We start from the raw sequence: 4538 nt of genomic DNA, 5'->3' as shown, positions 1-4538 counted from the left end.
ACTGGGTGGTGAGGGAAATGGGATGTTGGTCAAAGGGTAAAAACTTTCAGCTATATAATGACTAAGTTCTTCCAATCTAATCTGCAGCATGGTGGCTATAGTTATCAATACTGTGTCATACACTCGAAAGTTAAGAGAGATCTTAAATGTTACCACCACACACAAAAATCACATAGTTTTGTGAGGGGATAGAGGTGATAATTAACCTTATCGTGGTAAGCATTTTGCAATATATGCATGTGTCAAACCATCACAATATATACCTTAATCTTACATATGTTATGTCTACAATAGCTCAATAAAGCTGACAAAAATTAAAAACAAAAACGAAATAAAATCTCTGCATTTCATATATCTCTGCTAGTTTAGTAATATTTAGTTCTCCATCTGTCAAAAGAAGTCTCAGATCTCTTTGGTTACACATTTGCCAAGGGAAATGGTTACAAATGCAAGCGGATACAAATGGGTCAAAATGGTGACTGTACAAATGCCGCTGGTGGGATTTGATTTCACCAGATGGTGAACAACTCTTGGTAAAGTTCTAGACAAAGCAAAGTGCACGCATCCATTGACTTATGGGTTAATTGCAATTCAGTATATCCTATAGCAGTGCAAAACAAAATACAACCATAAACAAACAAAAACCCAAATGACTTCGTTAATGTTTGTAAAGGAGAGTCAGATTCCAGGCTCAGATAATTACAAACGGATTTCTTCACTTGTTCATTCAAGAGCTACGCGGGGTTTGAGACAATACTTCACTGTGCAGGATTGCTTCGTGCATTGCAGGATGTCTAGAGTCTCTCAGCCCATACCTCCTAAATACCAGTTGTGCCCCACAGCCGCAAACAATTCTACCTTTCTCCAAGAAGACCCCCAGGGGGCAATATAGCACCACTGGGAACCTCTCTCTTGGACTCTGACTGAGCGCTACCGGAGAAACCAGCAGGGGGCAGCCTGACGCAAGAAACGGGAACTCCTGGGCCGTGCACGCCCCCACTCTGGAGGTCCGTCAGGAGCAACCTGGTCCGTCCATCCTTAGAACACTGAGGCATCATCTGTTCCACCACACTCCTCCCGCCCACACCATTTTACAGGCGAGGGAAACTAAGTCTTGATGAGTCAAAAAGAGATTTGAGATTTGCTTCATATCTACTCTTATTGGCACTGTCAGAAAAGGCATTCGAGAAGCAGAAGCCCAAAGCCCTACAATGCCATCATCCCTGTGCCCTAAGAAACATTATCTTTACATCTGTAGTTCTCAGTTGTAGGACAGACAGACAGGGGCCAGAGCCCTCATGTGCTGCCAGGCTGGATCCTGGGTTTAGCAGATAAGGAAGAAAAGCCAGCTGACCTGGTCCTAGTCCCCACCCCAGGCAATAACTTGCAAAACACACAAACACGGCCAAGGGCTTCTTGACTCTGAGCCCCCAACTTTCCTTTTGCAATGAAAATAATACACATGATAAAGACCTATCTGGCAAAAAACTTCAAGATGTGCAGATGGGTAGAAAATGAAGTTAAAATGTCTCCTCCTCAGCTCCCATTTCATTTCCTAAATTAACTGTTAATAGTCCTTATATATCCTTCTGAAAATATATTAATAATATGTAAGGATATAGGTATGTGCACATATATGTATATATACTTTTTGTTACACAGATTGGATCCTACTATATCTTTTATTACATGCTTTATTTTTAATTTAAAATATCACTACTAATCTGTCCATAGCAATGATATATATTTGCCTCCTTCCTTCCAGCGCCTGCAGACTATACCATAACACGAATGTCTCACAGTTCAGTGCTGCACCTACTTTTAACCATGCCCTATGCTGTCTCTTGAAGTTTCTTGCACGACAAAGCACGCTACAGGGAACGATTTTGTCACACGGCTCTGCGCACATGTGCAAGGATTTCTGCAGAAGGAATTCCTGGAAGTGGAATTGCTGGGTCAAAGAATATATGTGTGTTTAAAACATTGACAGATGTTATCAAGATGTCCTCCAAAATACATCGGTTCCGACTTTCTCCTTTGCCATAGGAGAAGGCCAGCTCCCCTGCTGGCCAGCAAGAAAAAGTACTCATCTTTGGGGCCTTGATCTTTTTATCCAGGGAGTAAGGGGGTTGGATTAGATGATACACAGGGTCCTTTGAGCTTTAACTTTCCAGATCTGTGACTTTTTCCTTCAAGTTGTCCAGCTTGGGGAGCGGGACTAGGCCTCAAACTTAAGTAGCAAATCTCTCTTCTTCAACCTACCCCTGTCTCCCCCGCCTCCCCTTTTCTCTGCCCCTCCGGTCCCATGAGAGTGAAAAATGCATGAGCCCAACAGTCAGCAGACCCAGTTCTGCACTGATGTGGGAACACTGTAGCTCCTTCCCTGCCTGCCCATCCATTTTCCCACCTGGTTTAGTGACTTCTGCCTTCCCTCCCGGGGCTCCCTTGCTGGTCTCTTGAGATAACATCTTATGAAATCCTTTGCCAAAAGCATGCTTTTTCTGCCCCTGGAAGGAATTATTTTCACTTGTTCTGAAGAAGAGTCTCTGCATGTACTTGTAACTCCTGCCAAGAAATCTGAGAGGCTCTGAATTCCTCAGCGCCTGGATCCCAGAATCCCTTAATCTACTGGCTGCTCCCTTCCAGGGGCGCTGAGATGATGAAGCGATGAGCTGCTTAAAGGCTTCGAGAGTATCCGCGAGAAGGGAGGAGAGAGGGAAGAAGGGAGGAGAGAGGGAGGGAGCGTCTGCCGCCACTTGGCTGGACCTCTCAGATGAAAGCGTTTGGGAGAAGGTAGTGTTTACAGAGATCAGCGCAGACACTTCAGAGGGGCCAGAGTTCTCCTGGGGCTTCTCAAAGGTGACAGAGGATTGACATCATCAAAGCCCCTGAGGAAGACTCAGACTCTTTCCCCGCAAAGTCACTTAGCATCAGGATTCTCAGAGCTGGAAGGCTCACGGCCGACTGGGGAGGACAGTCAGGCTGCTTCAGCTTGCACAACTCCAGGGGGCTCTGTTTACAATGATTACACAGTGAATGGTGCCCCAGAGAGGTACAAAGTGATTCCTAGGACAATAATGAGGCAGCCAGCATGGTCTTTTTAAAACGTAAAAAGACAAATGATTTCTTCAAATAAAATCTGAAAATCTCTCTGCATGATTCAGCCCCATTTTCCTCTGCAATCTCTTATCCTGCCATCACTCTGGCTCACTAAGTTCTAAACACATTCACCTTCTCCTGCTTCCCAAACAGGCCCAGTGGCCTCCTTAGCCTGCCTCAGGGCCTTTGCACAAGCTGCCTCTTGTTATTAAATGCTCATCTTACTTTCAGACTCGGGCTCTTTCTGTTTGCTCCTATCTTCCATTCAAACTTGCACCCACAAGGAGCTGGGCCTGTGGAGCCTCATGTCCGTTGTATAGACAAAGAACAGAAGAGGCAGAGTCCTTTAAGGGGCAGCCTGATCTGCCCTGAGAAACCCGTCTCGAAGCCTGAAATTCCCAACCATCTTGCTTTCATCTGAGTCAGCGCATTGTGTCTCTGGAAGACTCCTATTAAAACAGAAATACTGATCAAGATCTCATCCCTTAGAAGAGATTTGTTTCTCAGATAAGCTGAGGTGAAAAAGCAAAGAATGGGACTCTGAGGGAGGAAGAACTCCCAAGGGAGAAGTTTGGGGGTCTGGGCTTGGGGGTAGGAGGGTGGAAAAGAGGTGTGGCGCCCACATCGACCTCTGCCAATCTCATTTTGCCTCAGGCTGGCCTCAAACTTGAACCACAGAGAACTGTTCAGATGCCAGCAAACAAACACAAGCAGCAAACAAAGAGCTGTTTGTGTTGGAGATAACCAGTCCCACGGGTGGTTTGGGTGTAGCGGAAAGCAAGTCTTAGGGTTTGGAACAGATGGCATTTAGAAAGCTGAGAGGAGAGAGGACCTTCCCCTACCGCCCCGGGCCCCCTGCCCACTGCCCCTGTGGTGAGGGAACAGTCTGCATCAGAAGCACCTCTCGAGGGTGCTGGATCATACAATCTGAGCCCCTGTTCACTCATCCTGCCATCCTGGAGGGTGGGATGAGGGGACCCAGGGAGCTGGCTGTCTGTAGTGCTTGGACAGCAGAAATGGGCAGAAGATAAGCAAGTTCAGCAAGACTCTGATATTCTAGCTAAAAAGCTCAGAACCGTCCACACCCTGTTCCCTGCAGTCAACGAGAAACACCTACAAGAAACTTAATGGAACAAATAATGTCACCAGCGGAACTAGACCCGAGCACCCCATAGTTTTGTTAGCAAGGTTTGTTCCAGTCATCTGCTGCTGCTCTAGAAAGGGAAATGAAGTTGGGAACTGCCGCCAGAGCTTACTTTGAGGGCTGCTGATTAGGCCTCCAAAGTCCATACAGGTCTACAGCCATGCCACCCTGAACAAGCCCGATCCGGTCTGATTTCTGAAGCTAAGCAGGGTCGGGCCTGGTTAGTACTTGGATGGGAGACCACCTAGGAAGACCAGGTGCTGTAGGTGTAAAAAATAAAAAAATAAGGGATTGT

General features: G+C 46.3%; 1 pseudogene; it reads left to right on the top strand.

Moving 5' to 3' along the window:
- The first annotated feature begins 4393 nt into the window (after nt 1-4393).
- On the top strand, nt 4394-4512 carry LOC111746372 (annotated as a pseudogene).
- The last annotated feature ends 26 nt before the right edge of the window (nt 4513-4538 follow it).

This window comes from Pteropus vampyrus, unplaced genomic scaffold (assembly GCF_000151845.1).
Source record: "Pteropus vampyrus isolate Shadow unplaced genomic scaffold, Pvam_2.0 Scaffold185, whole genome shotgun sequence".
NCBI lineage: Eukaryota > Metazoa > Chordata > Mammalia > Chiroptera > Pteropodidae > Pteropus > Pteropus vampyrus.
This window is presented reverse-complemented; position numbering and strand designations above follow the sequence as displayed.